Source organism: Bos indicus, chromosome 11 (assembly GCF_029378745.1).
Source record: "Bos indicus isolate NIAB-ARS_2022 breed Sahiwal x Tharparkar chromosome 11, NIAB-ARS_B.indTharparkar_mat_pri_1.0, whole genome shotgun sequence".
Taxonomy (NCBI): domain Eukaryota; kingdom Metazoa; phylum Chordata; class Mammalia; order Artiodactyla; family Bovidae; genus Bos; species Bos indicus.
The window spans coordinates 62,843,511-62,867,159 of NC_091770.1; the positions used below are offsets into that span (position 1 = coordinate 62,843,511).

The 23,649-nt window shown below is 39.8% G+C and overlaps 1 protein-coding gene across 5 annotated transcripts in view; it reads right to left on the reverse strand.

Moving 5' to 3' along the window:
* The window catches only part of SERTAD2 (SERTA domain containing 2), a 116,212-nt gene that overhangs the window by 28,422 nt on the left and 64,141 nt on the right, over window positions 1-23,649 (reverse strand). For 2 of the 5 annotated variants that reach the window (XR_011569306.1, XR_011569305.1), the window contains exon 2: window positions 1-23,649. This exon is cut by the window's right edge. The exons of 2 other annotated variants lie outside the window; for them this stretch is intronic. The gene's annotated coding sequence lies outside the window, so the exon portion shown is untranslated. One more of the 5 variants, XR_011569307.1, reaches the window with a different exon arrangement.

Genomic DNA, 23,649 nt, shown 5'->3' on the forward strand with positions numbered 1-23,649 from the left:
TACTTTGCCACTGTGAATTTTATTGGTTTTCTGGAGGAGAGGGAACACTTAAGCAAGACTTTATCTTTTAGTCACCAATGCAGAATTGTCCTTTAAAGACATGTTGCCAGAATAAACAAGACTTTTCCAAAATTATCTAACTATACAATAATATTTGCTTTAAATTGAAAAATATATATTTTAAATAAAAATATTTTTACATTTAAAATTTCAGAAAGGCAAAGTGAAAGCCGAGTAGGAAGAAACCAAGGTAAACTATTCAGATAGACAGCAATGTTACATTAGATACATTTGTGCAACTCGTTAATGGTTTTCCTAAACATGCTTTAAATATTAAAGATTATCTTTCTAAGTAATATTTATTTCAAAACTGCTGTCTTTAGAGAAGTCTTGTTTGAGGTGTATGAAACTCCTTAAATGGTCAATTATCAGAGAAACTGGCTTTTAAGGAGAAAATAATAGTGTGAATGAGCTATATGCAACTTCCCTTTTTGAAAACAGAAGTTGAATCTGTAACACCAAATTTAGAAAGGAGAGGGGATGGCAGCAAATACCACGAGAATATCATCTATAGCATTGACGCCCACTGCCGTTCTGTTCTGTTACAAATAATGTACACTCTACAAACTTGAGTTTGCTCAAACAATGCATGTATTTAGTTGTTGCTAAAGATGATTCTTTTAAAAGAAAATATACATATGAAAGAGTCATATCAAATTTAAAAAAAAAGAAAAACTCATCGAAAAAGTGTTAGATTCCCTGACTTTGGCTACAGTGATTCATTTGGCCTCATTACACAGAGGGCAGCATAGTACATATTGGGACAGCTGATAAACAGCTTTTGTGGGAATAGTAATGGTAATTTGAACATCATTTATATTTGTTTACTTTTCTTTAAGAAATTAAAGCCCAAATTATAAAAGGTTGAAAAGAATTTTGATGAGTAGACATTCATTTTCACTCAATCCTAATTTGTTACCACTTTAGAACTGTTAGACATCATGCTTTCAATTTTAGTGATTAAAACAAAAAAAAACCTCTAAAGATAAAGACTCCAGAATTACTATTTCCACATTACAACCAAAAATGAAAAGTGAGAAAATAGAAACCCTTCCAAAAGTTCATCAGATGAAAAGAGTTAATGGAGAGCCACACCATTTATGGACAAGAATACTTAATACTATTCAAGTCTCCCCAAAACACATCAATAAATTAAATGTGATTCCAACTTAAATCCCAATGCTCCCCTCCCCCTGCCCAAGGAACTTAAGCAAATCCAGAAATCATCTGGAATAACAAAGGACAAAAGATAGCTTTAATAAGTTTAAAGAACAAGATGGGGGATGTGGCCTAACAGATATCAAGGTTTATTATAAAGCTCTAGTAATTAAAACAGAGTGGTGTTGGCAAGGGATAAATAGATCAGCAGAACAGCATTGAGAGTGCAGAAACAGACCCACACATGTATGCAAGCATAAAGTATGACAGAGGTGAGGCAACAGATCAGTGGGAAAGAATAGGCTATTCAATAAATGACTAAAGGTCACCTGGATACCTGCATGAAAAATAAAATTAGTATCTCAGATTAAAAAATATATATATATTTCAGGTGGACTAATGTCTAAATATGTGAAACAAAACTTTAAAACAATTAGGAGAGAATACAGGAAAATATATTTATGGGCTCAGAATAAGGAATGTGTGATTATTCTCAGTCTCTTAAGATTCATTCTCTTCTTTGCTCTGCGCCTGGAAATGTTGACCCCTAGGGACCAAGCTCCTTTGCCAACCAGCTTCCAGCTGGATTCCTCAACAGGAAGGTACCCGAAAGAGAACAGTGGGTCAGAGGGGAGAGAGCTTGGGCTGTTTCTTCCCTGCTCCTTCCTACTTTGGGATTCTGTTACAGCAGGACCCATCCCTCCATAGCCACAGCTTCTGCAGGTGACCCTTTCTCCAGGGCACTCACTCTCATAGATTCTAGCAACACCATTTCCTCCCCTTTCCCCTGTAGACCTGAGGATAGTAAGATCTAAGTTCTTGGTCTTCCATGCTTCAAGTTTTGTCACATCTCTGTCAAAAGTCCCTTCATTTATGTCTCTTTAGTTGAATCATTTGAGTGGAATACTTTTTCCTGCTGAGACTTTGACTATTTAGAAACAAAACAGCCAGGGCCTTCTCTGGCGGTCTAGTAGTTAAGACTTCATGATTCTAATGCAGGGGCGTGGGTTCAGTCCGTGGTTGGGGAACTAAGATCCCACATGCCACCTGGAACAGTCAAAAACAAAAGAAAAGAAGTAAGACAGCCAATGCACAAACTATAAAGAAAAAGACCAATAACTTGGATTACATTAAAAATTAAACATCCATTAAACAAAATACAATATAAACAAGATAAAGATAAGTGAAAGACTGTCAAGTGATAGTATATAATTCATATAATCAGCAAAAGATTAATACTCAGAAGTAAAAAAGAACTCCGAGTCAGTTTTTTTTTTAATATAAAACCAACAGAAAATGGGTAAAAAGAGGAAACTCAAATATCCAACAAACGTGAAGAGATACTCAATCTCCTCAATTACAGGAAAAATGCAAATTATAAAAGGTTAGTTCACAGTTCTCCACTTGACCACTTTGGAGATAATCTGACATTAGCTAGTGGAGCTGGACATGCACACACCCTGCCCACATACCTGCAGTCTTTCTCCATGAGGGTTCCATGAGAAAATAAGCCCTACAGAAAAGAATTCAAGTGACTATTTCCTCAATTCTCCCAAGGGTGGTATAAAGGTAAGAACCAGTGGTTGCTAGTAAATGTTTAACAACTGGCTGGGGTTGGGGTGGGGGTGGAGAATGGGAAAGAAGGAAAGAAGCCCTTTTTGAAGCATTTGCTGATTTCTGTGGTGTAAATACCCCACCAGGGCTGATTTCAAACCTCCCCACTGAACTCAAGAATTACAAAGAGATTGGTGTGATCACTCTTAGGAGCAAGTATCAGTCTCCAGCTCTATCCCCAAACGTGAACCATTCTAGACTTAGAGGACAGAAGACAATTCATTACATACAACAAATGCCTTAGGATGCGATGCACGTGTGCTTAGTCACTCAGTCGTGTCTGACTCTTTTCGACCCCATGGACTGCAGCCCACCAGGTCTTCTGTCCATGAGGATTCTCCAGGCAAGAATACTGGAGTAGGCTGCCATGCCCTCCTTTGCCTTAGGGTACTGGGGCTTAATTTTCTGGAGGAATTCTGGATGATAAGGGCTAAATCTAGAGAGACTCTTGTTTTCATCCCCCATGGAGACATAGAAGAATGTTTATAGTAGCTTTGCTTGTAATAGCTAAAGGAGAATTAATCAATACATTTGAAAGCTATGGTGGTTAAGAAGTACTAAAGTTACCAAATATCAACATGGTTAAATCTCAAAAACATAATGTTGAGTAAAATAAAGTGAAAGTGAAGTCGGTCAGTCGTGTCCAACTGTTTGTGACCCCATGGACTGGGGCCTACCAGGCTCCTCCCTGCATGGGATTCTCCAGGCAAGAGTACTGGAGTGGGTTGCCATTTCCTTCTCCAGGGGATCTTCCCGACCCAGGGATCGAACCTGGGTCTCTCGCATTCCAGGCAGACGCTTTAACCTCTGAGCCACCAGGGAAGCCCAGTAAAATAAAGCCAGTTGTAAAGTATGTACAGTATAATATCATTTATAGAAAATACTTTAAAACATGCAAAACAATGCTATATATTGTTTATCAATACAGATGAGTGTAATTATAGAATAAAAACATTACAGACCAAAAACATTCAGGAAAGTGGTTAATTTTCATAAATGGAGGAGTACTGGAATCAGGGAGAGATACTATAAAATTTAATTTCTTTGTTAAAAACATGAAAAGCAAACAAATATGTTGTAGTAAACCATTTAAATGTGTTGTTTTAGATTTCAAGACATTAAAAAACACATTTTTTCCCCTTTCTTTCTCTTGGTTCCCATGAAATAGAACTTTGTAAGGTTTTTTTCCCACAACTTCTTATATCTATTAATAAAGCAATGGGTAATATTTATATTTCATGCATTTATCTTCATTATTTCAGTAATGATCTAATCCCTTTTACTCATTTGATATGACTGGCAGACCACAGTCCCTGGCATCACAAAGAGTCAGACACGACTGAGCACACACACACATGCATACTGTCCTTCTCTCTCTCTTAATAACAGACTGCAAAATTCAATGACGATGCTAGCATAACCGAAGTTTTTAATAGGAAGCCCAACTGACAAGGCAAGTATAAGAGAATAGGTTTAAAGCCAGTATTGGGGGTGTATTTCTCATCCGTCAGGCTAACTTCTATCACACTGCTGCTGCTAAGTCGCTTCAGTCGTGTCCGACTCTGTGCAACCCCGTAGACGGCAGCCCACCAGGCTCCTCCGTCCCTGGGATTCTCCAGGCAAGAATACTGGAGTGGGTTGCCATTTCCTTCTCCAATGTATGCATTCATGCTAAGTCGCTTCAGTAGCGTCCGACTCTGTGCGATCCTGCGGACAGCAGCCCACCCATGCTAGAAAGGATAAAGGCTTCCTTACAAAATGTGTAAGGCTTCCTGTGACTTCCTTAACATACATCTAGCCCTAAAAAGTGAAATCTTGTTTTTTAAAAAAATTTAGAAAACACTCTCCTGGTGAACTATCTTCCACTGGGTGTTCAGTTGACCATTTACAGCTACTCCAAATGCATTCTGATTCTCTCTTCTTTGTGTCCCTCCATGCAGGGTTATAGGAATAAAGCCCCATACCCTCTTGATCTCTGGGAAGGTGGTGCTCTCTCAGCACATGGGTAGTGTAACTTTTTTTTTTCAGAGACTGTCTTGAAATAAGCCTATGTTTTAAATACACACTTTTCTGCTCTCTTAGCAGGCATTCTGAAGCTAGGTGGTTCTAAATAAAGAACTCTAGTCAACAACAGGAAATAACTCCCACAGAAAAAAGGGGCAGAATACAAACTCTCACCAACTCTTATACACAGCTCACAACGGCCTTTTGTTCCGTGCACATTAAGCCTGAAATCTTTACTTTTCAGAGCATGTTTGGGCCTTTTCAGAGCAATTAAACCTTCCTTTTCCTTTTGCTGCTGTCCCTGCCTTCTTCTCTCTGAGGAAGTTAACCTTACAACTGAACTTCTTACTATGAGGTAGCAGATCAGAAAACGAACGGTTTCTATTCTGAAATTTAACATTTTTTTCCTTAATGGAGCTTCTCAAGAGGGAAAAAAAAAAATCAACTCTCGGTGTAAAACTCACTTTTCCTTCTAATACATATAATACCACATAAATGCACATATATACATCCCAAAAGAATATTTTCATCTGCAGTGTATGTTTCTAAATCTATCAACAAAGACACTATCATTATCAACCCATAAACCTAAACGGATGGGTTATCAACACTTTGCCAGTGACATTTCTGCAAATCATTGCATCTAGAAGACATATATTGTATTCAAAGGCTCACATCTTGAGTCTGTAGTGAAAAAGAGGAAGAAAAACCTAGATCCCAAGCCAACTAAACAGAAAAACATCTAATGAATGGTTTTTAAAGTCTCGGTGACTGCTACTGGAACAGATTGGTGGCATTCAACTATAGTACAGCACAGGTACTCCAGACAAGAAAATTGGGCTGAGTAAAACAGCTTAAATATGACTGGAGACTAGTATTTCTTTCTCTCCTACACACTCAGCCTTGCCCTCTCTACTGGCTCCTTCCTGCAGTCAATAAATTACAGACTTGGTGTTCTCCCTCTTCACTTTTAAAACAAGAAACACTCCTCCCCTGCTTCAATGCTGCAGGAATGTTGGTGGCTCCTGGTGGCTCAGAGGTAAAGGCATTGTCTCCTGACAATGCAGGAGACCCAGGTTCGATCCTTGGGTTGGAAAGATCCCCTGGAGAAGGAAATGGCAACCTGCTCCAGTATTCTTCCCTGGGAAGTCTAATGGACAGAGACTGAAGAGCTACAGTTCACGGGGCTGCAATGAGCCAGACACAACTTAGCAACTAACAACAGCTGCTGTCGTTACCCTTCATGGTTTTAGTTCCACCTACTTCCTCTGGCTTCACAAAAAAAACTATACTGACCACCTCTGGAAAGAGCACCATTACTACCTAAATGCCAAGCCATTGGAGACTTCTCAGTTCCTCACTGACTGAACACCTATCTATAGCATTTGACATTAATGACTGCCTCCAACTGTTTCTTTCAGTAACTCTGCTTGAACTCCTGGTTCTTATCTCTCTGGCTACTTGTTCCTTTGCTGGCTCCTTTTCCTCTTACTACCCTATAAACCTATAGGTCTTCACTTCAAAAAATAATCATCCCTTACTGCAATTTATCGAGCCCATCTTTGCATGAAATGTTCCCTTGGTATCTCTAATTTTTTTGACGAGATCTCTAGTCTTTCCCATTCTGTTGTTTTCCTCTATTTCTTTGCATTGATCGCTGAGGAAGGCTTTCTTATCTCTTCTTGCTATTCTTTGGAACTCTGCATTCAGATGCTTATATCTTTCCTTTTCTCCTTTGCTTTTTGCTTCTCTTCTTTTCACAGCTATTTGTAAGGCCTCCCCAGTCATTTTGCTTTTTTGCATTTCTTTTCCATGGGGATGGTCTTGATCCCTGTCTCCTGTACAATGTCATGAACCTCAGTCCATAGTTCATCAGGCACTCTATCTATCAGATCTAGGCCCTTAAATCTATTTCTCACTTCCACTGTATAATTGTAAGGGATTTGATTTAGGTCATACCTGAATGGTCTAGTGGTTCTCCCTACTTTCTTTAAGTCTGAAATGCAAAGATGGGCTCAATAAAGGACAGAAATGGCATGGACCTAACAGAAGCAGAAGATATTAAGAAGAGGTGGCAAGAATACACAGAAGAACTGTACAAAAAAGATCTTCATGACCCAAATAATCACGATGGTGTGATCACTCACCTAGAGCCAGACATCCTGGAATGTGAAGTCAAGTGGGCCTTAGAAAGCATCACTACGAACAAAGCTAGTGGAGGTGATGGAATTCCAGTTGAGCTATTTCAAATCCTGAAAGATGATGCTGTGAAAGTGGTGCACTCAATATGCCAGCAAATTTGGAAAACTCAGCAGTGGCCACAGGACTGGAAAAGGTCACTTTTCATTCCAATCCCAAAGAAAGGCAATGCCAAAGAATGCTCAAACTACCGCACAATTGTACTCATCTCACATGCTAGTGAAGTAATGCTCAAAATTCTCCAAGCTAGGCTTTAGCAATATGTGAACCATGAACTTCGTGATGTTCAAGCTGGTTTTAGAAAAGGCAGAGGAACCAGAGATCAAATTGCCAACATCTGCTGGATCATGGAAAAAGAGAAAAACATCTATTTCTGCTTTATTGACTATGCCAAAGCCTTTGATTGTGTGGATCACAATAAACTGTGGAAAATTCTGAAAGAGATGGGAATACCAGACCACCTGACCTGCCTCTTGAGAAATCTGTATGCAGGTCAGGAAGCAACAGTTAGAACTGGACATGGAACAACAGACTGGTTCCAAATAGGAAAAGGAGTACGTCAAGGCTGTATATTGTCACCCTGCTTATTTAACTTATATGCTGAGTACATCATGAGAAACGCTGGACTGGAAGAAACACAAGCTGGAATCAAGATTGCTGGGAGAAATATCAATAACCTCAGATATGCAGATGACACCACCCTTATGGTAGAAAGTGAAGAGGAACTAAAAAGCCTCTTCATGAAAGTGAAAGTGGAGAGTGAAAAAGTTGCCTTAAAGCTAAACATTCAGAAAACGAAGAACATGGCATCCGGTCCCATCACTTCATGGGAAATAGATGGGGAAACAGTGGAAACAGTGTCAGACTTTATTTTTTGGGGCTCCAAAATCACTGCAGATGGTGACTGCAGCCATGAAATTAAAAGACACTCCTTGGAAGGAAAGTTATGACCAACCTAGATAGCATATTCAAAAGCAGAGACATTACTTTGCCAACAAAGGTCCGACTAGTCAAGCTATGGTTTTTCCAATAGTCATGTATGGATGTGAGAGTTGGACTGTGAAGAAGGCTGAGCACTGAAGAATTGATGCTTTTGAAGTGTGGTGTTGGAGAAGACTCTTGAGAGTCCCTTGGACTGCAAGGAGATCCAACCCGTCCATTCTGAAGGAGATCAGCCCTGGGATTTCTTTGGAAGGAATGGTGCTAAAGCTGAAACTCCAGTACTTTGGCCACCTCATGTGAAGAGTTGACTCACTGGAAAAGACCCTAATGCTGGGAGGGATTGGGGGCAGGAAGAGAAGGGGACAACAGAGGATGAGATGGCTGGATGGCATCACTGACTCGATGGACATGAGTCTGAGTGAACTCTGGGAATTGGTGATGGACAGGGAGGCCTGGCATGCTGCAATTCATGGGGTCGCAAAGAGTCGGACAGGACTAAGCAACTGAACTGAACTGAACTGCAATTTGGGACCAGAGAAGATTACAAAGGTGAGTGGATGATGGTGATGGTTGGTTAGGATATCAGAACTTTCATGAGGCAACTTCACCCACTCTCAGGGCATCTATATGCTAATGATTCACAAATCATTAATCACATTCTAGACCTTTCTCTTTGAGGTTCATATCTAAGCTTTATAAAGACCATACATATATCCAAGTTTGTCAGGGTCATACCTAATATATGCTTGTCCTGGCATACTTAGTAACAGCACCCTGTTTCAACCTCAAAAGTGTCCTAGGTTGAACAATGTGCATGCTAAGTTGTTTCAGTTATGTCCAACTCCTTGCGACCCTATGGACTATGGCCTGCCAGGCTCCTCTGTCTGTCGGATTCTCCAGGCAAGACTACTGGAGTGGGTTGTCATTTCCTTCTCCAGGATTTAACAATAATAGTATATAATTAGCCTGTTTCTATCTCATTACCTATTAGACATTTTCACCGGGTAGTATAAAGGCATCTCCAACTCACAGCACATCTAAGATTGTCCTAATCTTATCTTCCTTAAACTTGTCCCTCCTTCTGAATGCTTAAATACGGTTAAGGTACCAACAAGGTGGGTTTCCCTGGTGGCTCAGTGGTAAAGAATCCACCTGCCAATGCAAGAGATAAGGGTTCGATCCTTGGGTTAGGAAGATTCCCTGGGGTAACCCACTCCAGTATTCTTGCCTGGGAAATCCCATGGACAGAGGAGCCTGGCAGGCTACAGTCCATGGGGTAGCAAAAAAGTTGGACACAACTTAGTAATTAAACAACAACCACCAATAAGGTATCCCTGGTGTCTTAAGTTGGAAATCTAAGATTCTGAGTTTCTTCTCTCTCCCTTTCTCTCACATTTAACCAGACATAAAATCCTATCAATTTTCTCTCTTAAATGTTTTTCAAATATGTCCACTCCTCTCCATTTCCCCACCACTGCCCTGGTCAAGGCCATATCATCTTTCACTTTCCTTACTGCAACAATCTATTTCCTGACTTCCAGTCCTAGATATTCTCCTCTAATCCATCTACACCACCTACGCCATGACAGGTAGCATGCCAGGTACAAGAAATGCAAAATGAACAAGAGATGCGCTCACTGAGTTCACAGGGTAGACTAACTCATCACTGTGACACAGCGGGTTGCACGCTGATACAGACATGCGTAGGGTGACGATGGAGACACACGAGTGGCCACAGAGACTGACCATGTGAAAAAAGGGAGGTGGTGATGGATTTTAGGCTAAATGGTGGTTAGTTAAGGTCATTACAGGCAGATGGACTAGCAGAAATGGGAAAGTGAGAAACAGCAGAGGACATGGGTGAGGCTCTGAAGTGTAAATCGCAAGCAGGGAGTAGCAATAAACCAGACCAGAGAGTTTGGGCACATCTAGGAAGGACTTGGATGCCACATTGAAGGGTCTGGCCTTTAAATCCTGAAGGTGGGGGGGAGTCATTAAAAGACTTCCCATGGGAGAGAGGCACAATCTGATTTTTATTTTAGGATGTTAATTCCTCATCTATTCCAGAACTTGACAGAATGAGTGTAAAATTTATTAATAATAAACAATAAATGAAAAAAATAAAATTTAAAGAATGTATTAAAAAGCTGTAATAACTAACAGAGTTGAGTTCTGACAAAAGAAAAATATAAATGAATCTGCATTGAAATACTTGAAACAGACCTTAGTATAAAGATTTAGTATATTCTAAAGATGGCGTTGTTAGTGCAACAGTTAACAATTTAAGGTCAATAACGGATGTTAGAGTTTCGCCTCACACATGAAAAAATACAAGAGATTAACTAAATAATAAAATAATTTTTTTTAATGTAAGAGAACTAAAAAAAAATATAGATGAATAACTGATCTTAGAGGTAGACAAGATTTGTTTTCCAAACATAAAGCAAAAAAAGAACTATAAAATTAAAATGAATTACACTAAAAAACTATACATCAAGAGACACCATAAGCAAAATTAAAAGAAAAAATGACAAACCTGGAAAAATATGTGCAAACAGATAACAGAGACTTAGTAACCTAACCTAATTCTATGGCTCAGTTACACCAATACTACAGTACATTAAGAAACAATGAAACTAAATTAGACAAACTGGCAAAGGACACAAGCTGATGATCAACAAAAGGAAGAAATGCAGGGGGAAAAATGAGTACAAATGCATCCAATCAAAGCAATACACATTAGAAATATAATTGCCCTATACCAAGCTGGCAAGTTAGATAAAACTGCTAACAATGTGAAGGCACCGCGGACAGGTTGTCATAGCCACTGATGAAACTCTCAGTGAATCCAAACTTGGGAAGACAGAGTTTGGACATGTGTATCAAGAATCTCCTAAAAGGTCCATATCCTGTACTATGGTCATCTCATTTCTAGGAATTTACCGCCCATGGAACCAATCAGAGCTATGCATAAAGAATACACTCATTCAATACATATTTACTGTATGTCCACTGTGTCCTAGGTTCTAGGAGTTGAGAATGTGGCAGCAAACAAAACACACCCAAATCCCTGCTCTCATGGCTCTAACATTCCAGTGAGGGGAAAGAGAAAAGAAAGAAGAGTCAATTATACAGCATAACAGAAATTAGGTGTTCTAGGGGAAAATAAAGCAGTGAAGGAGGATGGGGAATGTGTGCTTGGGTGTGTCTGTGTGGGGTGGGGGGCAGTTTTGAAGAAGTACTTTAGAAAAGCCTCACTGAATGATGTCTGAGCAAAGATCTGAAGGTGAGAAGACTCAAGCCAAGCACCAGTTTTCCTGACACGAGGAACAGAACAAGTGAGCAGGGCTGCAGTGGGGTGTATGCCCAAGGGTTCAGGGACCTCAGGGCACAGTGGAGGAGGAGGGGAGAGGAGCATGGGTACAGAGGAGGTAACGGGTAGAGGGGGGAGGGTGCAGAGGACCTTAGAAGCCAACGCAATGGCTTTGGCTTTGACCTTGAGTCAGATGGGAAGCAAATACTGCAATACTCTTGGCCCCAAGCATGTAGCCTCACGACAGTGGTCAAGGATCCTTTTAAAACAAAAGTTGGGTTGCCTCACTCCTCTCTTAAGACCCTCCAGTGATGGTGACTGCATTGTAATGACTGATTTGTTTAGTGTTGCTGTGACTTTGTACTCTCTTCAACTGTGCCCAAACCCTGATATTCAAAGATGTACTAGGAATAGCACATGGCAGAGAATCACTGCTGGAGCTGGTGTGATGTTAAGAGCCTGAGCTTCACAGTTAAGGCGGATCGGCCACTGGTGAGATTTCCACTGTGAATTGTGGGCATGTTTCTCCATCTCTGGTTCTTCACTGTAAAAAAGGGAAAATACTACCCACCTCACAGGGTTATAAAGATTAAATAAGAAAATGTGCTGTTTTTGTTTTTTTTTCCTTTCAAAGTGAACAGTGCCACTGGTGGCATGTGAGGTGATTTTAAAAGGCACAAAGACCTGGCATAAGGGGTCATCTCTGGAGGAGGGAGGCACCAGGTGGATGAGGGGCAAGTGCCCTTTGAGGGACATGAAGGGTTCCCAGGAGGAGGAGAACAGGAGAGCGTTTTGAGACAGTACTCTGGTCTAGGGGGCTTCCCTAGTGCCTCAGCAGTAAAGAACCTGCGTGCAATGCAGGAGATGCAGCTTTGATCCCTGGGTCAGGAAGATCCCCTAGAGGAGGGTGTCATATCCCATTCAAGTACTCTTTACTGGAGAATCCCATGGACAGAGGAGCCTGGCCGGCTACAGTCCACAGGGTCGCCAAGAGTTGGACACAATGGACATGACTGAAGTGACTGAGCACGCATGCACTCTGGTCTGGCCTCTCTTGCTGCTGGAGGTAATGCCAGGTGGTGCAGTTCTGGCCCATCGGGTAGAGGGGATAGTCTGCTGGGAGCCTTGGGGAAGAATTTTTCTTCTCTGATTAAAAAATGGAAGACATATGGGCATGCAGGAAGAGCTCTTTGTCTCCTTCCTGACTGTAGGAGGATGTGGTCCCTGGAGCTATGGCAGCCATTCTGTGTGCACGATGTTAGAAGGCTAAGGACCAAACGTGGTAGGGAAAGGTCCAGGTGGAGCCTGGGTCCTTGAACGTGTTCACTGAGCCGATGAGCTGATAAGAACAACTGAGGCTAGGACTACCCACCTTCAGACCTCCAAGGGAGACAGTCCATGGTCTTATGAGTATGTTTGTAATCACAGGTGAGGTCCAAGGACACAGACCACTGAATCACCAGGGGAATGGTTCAACCCCACAACCCAGACCCTGCCCAGCTCTGCTAAAACAGTATCTCTGTGGGAGCGCCTAGGAGTCTGTATTTTGGACTTGCCAGCTATAGTGGTTTCCTATTGCTGCTGTAACAAATTACCATAAACCCAGTACCTTAAAATGACTCAAATTTATTCTCTTACAGTTCTGGAGGTTCTGAAGTCTAAAACTGCAGTGTTGACAGCCCTGTGTTCCTTCTGGAGGCTTCACCGGAGAATCTGTTTCCTTGACTTTTCCAGCTTCTAGAGGCCACCTATACCCCTTGGTTTGTGTCCCCTTCTTCCATCTTCCAAATGTCCCATTCCAACCTCTGCTTCTGTCGTCCCATCTTCTTCTGCCTCTAACCTTCTTGCCTCCCCCTGATGAGGACCCTTATGATTACATGGAGCACAGACAAATAACCCAGGATGATCTGGACAATAAGAATTTCAAGATCCTTAATTTAGAAACATTCACAGACTCTCTTTTACTATGGGTAACATGGGTGGGGAGAGAGGGCACTATTCTGATCACCACATCACCTGGGTCTCCTGCATTGCAGGCAGAGTCTTCACCATCTGAGCCACCAGGGAAGCCCTCAGTTGACTACAGGACCATTAAAAATCATAAATGTAAGACACTATTTGTTGACATGCAGGTGAAAACATCTTAATAAATCACTTACTGGTCATAGAAACTCAACCTAGTGGTTCTGAATGAGAGCAGAGATGGCGGAAGAGTGTAGAAAATAGGGGCAAGAGTTAGGAAAAGCTTTATGCATTAGAATTTTGGGGATGTTTTTCCAAAATGTAATCCGAGTCCTGCCCAGACCTAGTGAAATGGGAGATCCAGCTGGGAAAAAACCCTGATGCTGGGAAAGACTGAAGGCAGGAAGAGAAGGGATGACAGAGGATCAGATGGTTGGATGGCATTACTGACTTGATGGACGTGAGTGTGAGCAAACTCTGGGAGATGGTGAAGGACAGGGAAGCCTGCCGTGCTTCAGTCCATGGGGTCATAAAGAGTCGGACACAACTGAACAAGAACATCCAGGTAAAGGCTACATGCATGTCTGGGTGAATAAGCCTCGAGAACGCATTCTGCTACAACCCCTGGATAAAATAACCTGCCAAATAACCTCCAACTATGCCTTAGTTTTCTCATTCATCATCTTAAAATATTTTTTAAAAATATATACAACCTGCCTATCTCTCATGAGCATGTGAGGATCGAGGAATGCTGAAGAATTTTATAATTAGTAATGAGCTAGATAAGTATCACTGGTGACTATTAGAGGAAACTGATACAGACTATAAATGGTGGTGTTGCGCAAAATGATTCATTCAGAGAGACTCCAGTTACTCAGAACCAATAAAGCAAGCAAAAAGAAGTCCTTGAGGAAAAAAAAGAAGAAATCATAAAGCCCATGCATCAACCTCATGTGTTATTATGCCCTCCCTGAGTATCTATTTAAGTTTAAAGATTATTTTGTTTTTCCCCTACACAATAGATCGTAAATGGAAATTAGTGGGGAGAATGGATTTAAAAAGAAGCACACTGATAGTAACCCCTCCCCTGCCAAAAAAAAAAAAAGGAAAAGAAAAAGGTGGGAAACCAGGGTTGGGGGATTAAAAAATGTTGACATAAGAGCTCAAAAAATTTAGTGCATGGGATCATTTAAAATAGAGACAAACAGCACCATGCCCCTCACTAGCCCTGTCCTAAAGGGCGCTGTATTCTAACGGAATACTTCAGCAATCTAAATGATCCTGAATCATGGAGAAAAGGCAGCATTATGTTCAATGCTTTCTGGGGGGACAATGTAATAATAACAACAATACAGGGAAATCATACAAGGAAATGTTTTTATTGAACAGGTTTACATTTAACAAATTTGGGTGCTTAAAGAGAAAGTTCAAACATCTATGAAATGCATGTATACAGAATGTCTGAATAAACAATACACCACTGTATAAACCATAGCTGTTGTAAATCTAAACATAAGTTCCGCTCATGTGAAGGAAGTCCTCACACAGTATAAGAGTTCAATAAATCTGTGTTGTCTGAGAGACGGAAATTGACATTGTCACTCTCATGGATGAAGGATGGTGTTAGACTGGTCCATCTGCTGGCTGTGGAGTATGTAATAACAACACCACACCTTTAAATCTGTATAATTACTTATTTTTACACATTATGAAGTGCGTTGACATCACCATCTTTGTTGCTCCCTATCCCTCAAAGCTCCAAGTAGCCCCAGCTGCTACCACCCCACTTTACACTTGAGGAGTTGAGGTTCAAAGAAAATGTTCTCAGAATGCCACAATGACCAAGCAGCAAAGCGCAGATTCCAGATGCAGGGTTTTTGTTTTTTTTTTTCAAATTTATGTTATTGCAAATATCACTTCACTTAACTATTTAATGAAGACTCTTTGCCAAAGCACATTTCTGCAAACAGATTCATATGGGAATTTTAAGTATGGTAATCTATCCATTTATCTATCTACCTACCTATTTATAAAGCAGCAAATTTTTAACATATCTTTTAAAAATATATCTTTTTCTTTTCAAAATGCCCACACACTAGTGTCTATAAACAGCTTTAGTTCAGAGTGAGATTTTTATGACTGAATCTTAAACACTTAAGTAAAGAGAAAATGCTAAAATGATCTAAGCTAATAAAATCATTACCCCTAAAAACAAAAAGCTCAAAATGTACAGATCTCACAAATACTCAGTTGCTATATGAAATGCTGCAGTTACTCCAATGGTGTATTTTTGCTTTTATTTATTTCTTGTGGACTACTAGGCTTCCGTGCAATTTCAACCCACATACGTTGATGACACACACAGAGCTTAAAATGCCATGATTCATCAGGCTGCCACAGTCATACAGCTCAGTGATACACCTATCGGATGTGAAGCTGCACTCTGCGTAATGTACATTCACGCTCTTCTGCCCCCACCATGCGTTGCTGTAACGCCAGCAAAGCATATTCATCCACCTCCAACCCACCCTCCCACTCGAAGTAAACAAAAAAAGATCATGAAAAGCACCCTTCCTCAGAAATCATCTTTTTCACATTAACAGTAAAAAAGTCTTCACTATGAGTTAGACCACTTTTATACCATTAACTTTTGGTTCTTTGCAGAGAAACCAAAGTACAAAACACAGAGTATTTTGAGATTATTTAACATGTAATTAAACAAACTATAGTTAAGATTTTTTGACATGCCTAAGAACACTAACTCTGGAGTCAAATCGTCCTGAGACAGACAGGGTTTCAAGTTCCAGCTTGACTGTGTGCTGGCGATCTGACCTTAGACAACTTGCTTAAGCCTCAATTTTTTCAACTGCAAAAATGGGACAGAATTAGAACCTATGGCATGGTGTTATCATGTGGGTTAAATGAGATTATGAATGTAAAGATGTTGGCACAGTCTCTAAAAAATGATAAAGTAAGGTATTATAGCTGTTTTGTTATTAATAATTACTTAATTAGATAATGCTCATTAAATTCAATACTGCACCAGTGCTCCGTGGTGTTGCAAGGCAAGCTCCCTTGCTCCTCGCCATCAGGCCTCATTCACTGCTGTCAGCCGTGATGAATCTCATGTACAGGTTTGGGATACACACTGGAGATTAGATGGAGCTCCACTTACTTAAGGCATTAGGTCAGACTGGAGTACAGGAAAGAAACATTTTTATTGAATAAATCTCATCATCTGACTAGCATTCAAAATGTACCTCTGTCCCTGCAATTCAATATAAAACCAACTCCACCTTTTTCTTCTTTGTCTAACAAACATTTACTGACTGTCAACTGTGTCAGGCCCTAGGCTAAGCTTAAGAAAAGAACTAGGAGAAAGTAAGATCTCTGGCTGGTTAATTATTCATCATTTTCTCCTCCTTGTCACTTCATACTCTGATGGAAAGATGTATACATAACAAAGCATAATAAAGACTAGAAAAGATCAGCTACTTTCTTCAAATGCTTTAAAACATAAGTAATGGGAGAAACCAACATGTATGTCCCTTCCTACTTTCATTGCTGTAACTGGGCTACAATACTTTCTTTTTTCACTTAAAAAAAATGCCAATAATGTTTTGCAAGTGAACCCCAAGAAATGAGGAATGTACACAAAAAATTTAGAAAGCTTTAAATCTCAATAAGAGTAGACGTACCCATCTTTTTTTAATATCCATTATGTGTGTATGCAACTGAACCTTAGATCCCAAATCTCAATCTCTTGAATTGCCCTGAAAAATACTGGCACTCATCAGAGTCATAAATATTTCCACTGGTCTATGCTTCCATTCTGTTTGATGGATTACAGGCTTGAGTAGTATATTAGGATTTACTTGGCTGTAAGTAGTGGCTCAGATGGTAAAGAATCTGCCTGTAATGCAGGATACCCTGGTTTGATCCCTGGGTCAGGAAGATGCCTTGGAGAAGGGCATGGCAACCCACTCCAGTATTCTTGCCTGGAGAATCCCATGGACAGAGGAGCCTGGCAGGCTACAACCACAGGGTTGCAAAGAGTCAGACACGACTGAAGCAACTTATCACCACCACGTAAGTAAAGAAATACTAACAATGGCTGAAATGACTAAGAGTTTATTTTTTTTCTCATGAAGTTAGTAAGTCTGGGGTTCACAGCTCAGGACTAGAAAGATGGTTCAAAGGGAACTGTTCACTATCCTCATGGTAGCTCATGGTCACAAGAGAGTTGCTATCCACCAGCTATTTCATCTACATTCTATATAAGAATAAATTCAAAAGTCTTTTTTTTTCTTTTTTTCAAAAGTCTTGTCTTCATGAGGCTTTGTCTTTTTATTTCAGAAGGCATATTCTCCCCAGGGGGAGAAGGCAATGGCACCCCACTCCAGTACTGTTGCCCAGAAAATCCCATGGATGGAGGAGCCTGGTGGGCTGCAGTCCATGGGGTCGCTAAGAGTCAAACACGACTGAGTGACTTCACTTTCACTTTCCACTTTCATGCATTGGAGAAGGAAATGGCAACCCACTCCAGTGTTCTTGCCTGGAGAATCCCATGGACAGAGAAGCCTGGTAGGCTGCAGTCCATGGGGTCGCACAGAGTCGGACACGACTGAAGTGATGTGGCAGCATTCTCCCCAGGGACCTCTACCCGTATCTCACATACAAGAACAGAGCAGAATGTAGCCACTTCATCTAGAAGGGTGTCAGAATATCATGTATTTTAGCTTAGCACAGAGCTACCCCGAATAAAATCAGAGCTCTCTTAAAGACAGAATGAAGAGGAGAGGATTCTGGGAGATAGTAGAGTAGGAAGCACCAGGAATCTGTGACTCCACCTGGAAAACAATTGCACTGGCACAATCTTTTGAAATTCTGGCATCTGTTGAAGGCTTCCAACTTCCAGGGGAAGACTTCCATGGTAAACTGTAGTAAGTTTTGGTTACTTTCAGTCAATTACCACTCTTAGCACAGAAGCAGCTGGCCACCCTCCTACCCTTGGGGATGCACATGCTCCTGAGTAGCTTGCAAGAAGCTTGTAAGAGTTAGGGGAGCAAAAAGGATTCTGTCTTCTAAATATTAGGGGGTCTGGGCTCTCATTGTTGCTTCTGATGATGTTAGTACAGACAAAGAAGTGGAAATCATTGTTGCTGCACTTGCCCCTCTCCATATTATTGCAAACCCCTCCCCTTCCACCTGAAATGACTTTCCAAGGGGTTTTAAAGGGCCAGCACCTACCCGCCACACTTAGACATTAAAGACTAGGACATTGAAAAATTGTAATATATAGGGAAAATAAGAACATAACAATGTACACCTAAAGAAAGGCTCAGAAAAGACCCGAGAAAACCTTAAATTTACACCTCAGGCTGATCTTGGCACAGAGACAGGCTACCACATTCTAAAAAGCAAAAAGGACCAACAAAAACAATACAAAACAGCAAACCTTGAGGAAGAGGGTCTGAAACCTTGATTTCCAGAGTTATAACACTATTAGATTCAAATGTCGTGTGTTCACCAAAAAAAACCCACAAGGCATGCAAAAAAACCAGGAAAACATGATCCATTAAAAGGAAAAAATAAATCAACAGAAACTATCCTCGAAAAAGATCTAATGGAGATATAATAGACAAAGACTTTAACATAATGTCCAAAACTGCACAAAGAAGTAAAGGAAGATGTGGAGAAAGTCAAGAAAATGATGTGTGAACAAAATGGAAATTTCAATAAAGAGAAAGAAAACCTAAAAGGGAAACCAAAAAGAATGTCTAGAGCTGAAAAGTACTATAACTCAAATGAAAAATTCACTAGAGAGATTCAAAGGCAGATTTGCACAGAAGAAAGAATCAGCAAACTTAAAGATAGGACAATGAAAATAATCAAATCTGAGAAGAGAAAGAAAAAAATATTGAAGAGAAGTGAAGAGAACCTAAGGGACCTGTAGAACACCATCAACTGGACCAACACGTGCACTGTGGGAGTCCCAGAAGAAGAGAGAATATTTGATGAAATAATGGCTGGAATTCCCACATTGATTAAAGTCATGAATATAACCATCCAAGAAGCTCAAGAAACTCCAAGTAAAATGAAGTCAACAAGACTTACATATTATAATACAACTTTCAAAAGACAAAGAGAGACTCCCGAAGGCAGTAAGACATAAGCAACTCATTATATACAAGGGATCTTCAATAAGATTATCAGCACAATTCTCATCAGAAATTGGGAGGCCAGAAAACAGTAGGCTGATTTACCCAAAGTATTAAAAGGAAAAAACCTGTCAGCCAGGAATCCTATATCTGGCAAAACTATCCTTCAAAAGTGGGGAGAAATTAAGACATTCCTGGATAAACATAAACTAAGGGAGTTCATGATGACTGCTGCTGCTGCTGCTGCTAAGTTGCTTCAGTCGTGTCCAACTCTCTGTGACCCCATAGACGGCAGCCCATCAGGCTCCCCCGTCCCTGGGATTCTTCAGGCAGCAACACTGGAGTGGGTTGCCATTTCCTTCTCCAATGCATGAAAGTGAAAAGTGAAAGTGAAGTCGCTCAGTCTTGTCTGACTCTTAGCAACCCCATGGACTGCAGCCCACCAGGCTCCTCCACCCATGGGATTTTCCAGGCAAGAGTACTGGAGTGGGGTGCCATTGCCTTCTCCGTCACGATGATTAGGACTGTCTTAAAGCAAATGTTGAAGGGAGTCCTGCAAGGTGAAATGCAAGGACACCAGACGATAACTCAAAGTCATATGGAGAAATACGTAGACACATGGGCACATTTAAAAGCTAGTATTATTTTAAAAATGGTTTTTAATTGCACTTTTGGTTTCCTACATGATCTAAGAGACTAATAAGATTTAAAGAAAAAAATTATTAGTGTAAAAGCTAGTATTACTGTAACTTTGGTTTTTAACTTCAAATCTTGTCTTCTCTATAATTTAAGAGACTGGTGCATTTGAAAGAATTGTTAGTTTATGTTTAGGGCACAGGGGGCTTACAGGTGTAAGTTTGTGACATCAATAACTGAAAGGGGTTGGGAAGGAGCTACAAAGGAGCAGAGTTTTTGTATGTTATTGAAACTAGGTTGCTATAAATTCAAATTTATATTCAAATGTTATAACTTTAGTATGTTAAATGTAATCCCCATGGTAACCAGAGAGAAAATAGCTATAGAATATACCCAAAAAGAAATGAGAAGGGAATTTAAACATTTTTAAACATTTAAACTACGAAAGAAAAATTCAACTCAACACAAAAAGAAGATAGTAATACAAAATATGAGGGACAAAATCTGTAAGTTAGATAGAAAACAAATAACAAAATGACAGAAGTCCTTCTTTTATCAATAATTACTTTAAATCTGTTGCACTTTCATAAACAATCTGAAAAAGAAATTACAGAAACAATTCCATTTATGATAATATCAAAAAGAATAAAATAGGAACTAATTAAGGATGTGAAAAAGACTTGGACAGTGGGAACTACAAAACATTGCTGAAAGAAATTAAAGAAGGTATAAATAAATGAAAACACATCCCATATTCATGGACTGGAAGACTTAATATTATTAAACTGTCAATATTACCCAAAGTAATCTACAAATTCAATGAAATTCTTATCAAAATTCCAATGACATGTTTTTGCAGAAATACAAAAATCATCCTAAAATTTATACCAACTCTCAAGATATTCTGAACAGCCAAAGAATCTTGAAAAAGAACATAACTGGAGGGAGTTACACTTCCTAATTTCAAATTTTACAACAAAGCTACCATAATCAAAACAGTGTGGTAATGGCATAGAGACAGACATATAGACTAATGGAATGGAATAGAGAGCTCAGAAATAAACCCTCACATATACAGTTAATTATTTTTGACAAGGGTGCCAAGACTACTCACTCTTTTAATAAAGGGTGCTGGGACAACTGGATATCCAGATGCAAAAGAATGAAGTTGGACTTATCTAACACCACATACCAAAATAAATTAAAGATGAATGAAGAACCTAAAAGAACTAAATCAATAAAAAAATCTTGGATGAAAACACAGGACAAAAACTTTGCAACACTGGATTTGGCCTTAATTTCTTGGCTATAATACCAAAAGCATAGGCAAATAAATAACAGACAAATTGGATTTTATGAAAATTTTAAAATATTGTGCATCAGAAGACACTATCAAGAGAGTGAAAAGGCAACTCACAGAATGGGAGAAAATATTCTTAAATCATGTATCAGATGAAAGATTAATATCCAGAAATACATAAAACTCTTAAAACTCAACAACAAAAACAACCCAATTCAAAAGTGGGTAAAGGAGGATGCTCGGGGCTGGTGCACTGGGATGACCCAGAGGGATGGTATGGGGACAGAGGTGGGAGGGGGGTTCAGGATGGGGAACACGTGTACACTCATGGCAGATTCGTGTCAATGTGTGGGAAAACCAATACAATATTGTAAAGTAATTAGCCTCCAATCAAAATAAATAAGTTTATATTTAAAAAAAAGTGGGTAAAGGATCTGAATAGACATTACTCCAAAGAAGATATATGAATGGCCAATAAGGACATGAAAAAAATGCTCAATTCACTAATTACTAGGGCAATCCAAATGAAAACTGTAAGGGTGGATATTATCAAAAACAAAAGAAACGAAACCTAGAAAGATCAAGTGCTGGTGACTTCCCAGGTGGCAGAGTGGTAACAAATCTGCCTGCCAATGCCGGAAATCAAGAGATACAAGTTCGATCCCTGGGTTTCGAAGAGCCCCTGGAGTAGAAAATGGCAATCCACTCCAGAATTCTTGCTTGGAAAATTTCATGGACATAGGAGCCTGCAGTCCATGGGGTCACAGAGTCAGACACGATTGACTGACAGCACAGAACAGCAGCATCAAGCGCTGGCAAGGATGTGGAGAAGTCAGAACCCTTGTGCCCTGTTGATGAGAACATAAACCGGTACAGCCACTGAGGAAAAGACTATGGTGGTTTCTGAAAAAATTTAAATAGAACCACCTTATGCTCCAACAACTCTACTTCTGGGTGTATACCCAAAGAACTGAAAGTCAAGGTTTCAAAGAGATACTTATACACCGATGTTCATAGCATTTTTCACAACAGCTAAAATGTGGAAACAACCAAGCATCCGTTGAAACATGAATGGACACACAAGTTGTGTTATATACATATAAAGGATTATTATTCAACCTTGAAAAGTGAGGAAATTCTGCAACGCACCACAAGTTGGATGAACATCACTGATGGATGAGGACATTATGCTTACTGAAATGAGCCAATCACAAAAAGACAAATACTACATGCTTCCACTTACATGAAGTACTTAGTCAAAATCATAAAGACAGTGTCATGGTGGCTGCCAGGGGCTGGAGGTAGGGGAGAATGGAAAGTTATTGTTTAATGAGTATGGAGTTTCAGTTTTGGGGTTTTTTTTTTTAATAATTTTTTTTTTTTTTTTGGCCGCACTGGGTCTTAGTTACAGCATATGGGATCTAGTTCCCCAACCAGGGATCAAACCTATGTCTCCGGCATTGCAGCTTGGAGTCTTAATCACTGGTCCACCAGGGAAGTCCCGAGTTTCAGTTTTACAAGATGAAAAGACCTATGGAGATGGATGCTGGTGATGGCTGCACACAATACGAATTTATTTAATACCACTGAACTGTACACTTACAAAGGGTTGAGATGCTAAATGCTAGGTTATGTATATTTTACCACCGAAAGAAGCAAACAAACAAAACCAAAATAAAGGAACATGGGAATAGGTATAGCACAGATAATTAACAGAATTTGACATAAGTGGTAGGAGACTGTGGCTTAAATTTGTGACTTCACTGGGGGGAAAATGTCAAATTATTATTAACAATTAAAACTTTGTGTTGTTGGTAATTAATAGTAATAACCACATAACACCTTTAAACTTATTCACATAGCGCTTTTCTCTGAGGATCTCCATGTTTTCTACCCATATTTCTCACAAAGTTAAATGAGAAATTTTCCAGGGAATATTTGTATAAGGTAAAGGAAAGAAACAGAATGTAGAACTACAGAATGAGTCCTTGTACCAAGTACTATGCTAAATATGTTACACATGTGACTTCATTTTCTCCTCTCAGAGGAAATTCAAAAAGGATAGGCAGGCTTTTAATGGCGCTTCATGAGAAATGCAATCTGAGTCTAGATAGGTTCACCAAAACTGAATGTGCTGAAACAGACTCTTCATGAACCCCAAACTCACCTCTAATCAAAGAGGTTTTGCAAGCCCTGTCCTTGTGAGTAGCATGTATAATGAAACTAAAAAAGGTTTCCAAATTTAGGTCAATGGAGTAGAGGGAAAAAACAGGGAAGGGGGTGAAAGGTGGAGCTTTGAT